Genomic DNA, 1429 nt, shown 5'->3' with positions numbered 1-1429 from the left:
ATTTTCCAATCTGTTTTAAGCACTGTGTTTTATAGCTTCTTTATTTAGCTGCTATCCTTAACCTAATACAGAAAAAACTACCATATATGGAATGCTACCATTATAATACCTAAAATATGACATTGGTTTATGAGTAGGGCAACAGAAGTCTGTCGGAGATGAGAAACCCACAAATATTTGTCATACCCGGGCAAAACATCTGGTAAACTATTGCCTCGAATGATTTGGAAGGCAGACCACAGGCCTACTGAAGTGGCAGGTCTAGGAAAAATTTCTAGAAAGAACAGCTCCTTGTGCTCACTTCGGCAGCACATATACTAAAATTGAAATGATGGAGAGAAGATTAGCATGGCCCCTGCGCAGGGAGGAGATGCAAATTCATGAAGCATTCCATATTTTTCAGCTTAGAGAAGAATATAAACGAATTGATGGAGCTGAAAAACACAACACAAGAACTTTGTGAAGCATACACAAGTTTCAATACCCAAATCGACGAAGCAGAAGAAAGGATATCAGAGATTGAAGATCAACTCAATAAAATAAAACAAGAAGGCAAGATTAGAGAAAAAAGAGTAAAAAGAAATGAACAAAGCCCCCAAGAAATATGGGATTATGTGAAAAGACCTAATCTATGTCTGATAGGTGTACCTGAATGTGACCAAGAGTATGAATCCAAGCTGCAAAACACTTTTGAGGATATTATGCAGGAGAACTTCCCCAACATAGCAAGGCAGGCCAATATTCAAGTCCAGGAAATACACAGAACACCACAAAGATATTCCTTAAGAAGAGCAACCCCAAGGCACATAATTGTCAGATTCACCAGGGTTGAAATGAAGGAAAAAATGCTAAGGGCAGCCAGAGAGAAAGGTCGGGTTACCCACAAAGGGAAGCCCATCAGACTCACAGCGGATCTCTCGTCAGAAACCCTACAAGCCAGAAGAGAGTGGGAGCCAACATTCAACATCCTTAAAGAAATGAACTTTCAACCTAGAATTTCATATCCAGCCAAACTAAGCTTCCAAAGTGAAGAAGAAATAAAATCTTTTATGAACAAGGAATTGCTCAGAGATTTCGTCACCACCAGGCCTACCTTAAAAGAGCTCCTGAAAGAAGCACTAAACATAGAAAGGCATAACCAGTACCAGCCACTCCAAAAAAGTACCAAATGGTAAAGAGCATTGACACAATGAAGAAACTGCATCAACTAATGGGCAAAATAACCAGCTAGCATCAAAATGGCAGGATCAAATTAACACATAACAATATTAGCCTTAAATGTAAATGGGCTAAATACCCCAGTCAAAAGACACAGACTGGCAAATTGGATAAAAAGTCAAAACCCATCAGTGTGGTGTATCCAGGAAACCCATCTCACATGCCAGGATACACATAGGCTCAAAATAAATGGATGGAGGAAGATTTACCA

At 39.3% G+C, this 1429-nt stretch overlaps 1 non-coding gene across 1 annotated transcript; it reads left to right on the top strand.

Moving 5' to 3' along the window:
- Positions 1-293: 293 nt before the first annotated feature.
- LOC119471549 lies at positions 294-400 on the top strand. The gene has a single exon (XR_005200624.1). It is a non-coding gene; the product is annotated as a U6 spliceosomal RNA (small nuclear RNA).
- The last annotated feature ends 1029 nt before the right edge of the window (positions 401-1429 follow it).

Source organism: Cebus imitator, unplaced genomic scaffold (assembly GCF_001604975.1).
Source record: "Cebus imitator isolate Cc_AM_T3 unplaced genomic scaffold, Cebus_imitator-1.0 Scaffold2, whole genome shotgun sequence".
NCBI classification, from domain to species: Eukaryota; Metazoa; Chordata; class Mammalia; order Primates; family Cebidae; genus Cebus; species Cebus imitator.
This window is presented reverse-complemented; position numbering and strand designations above follow the sequence as displayed.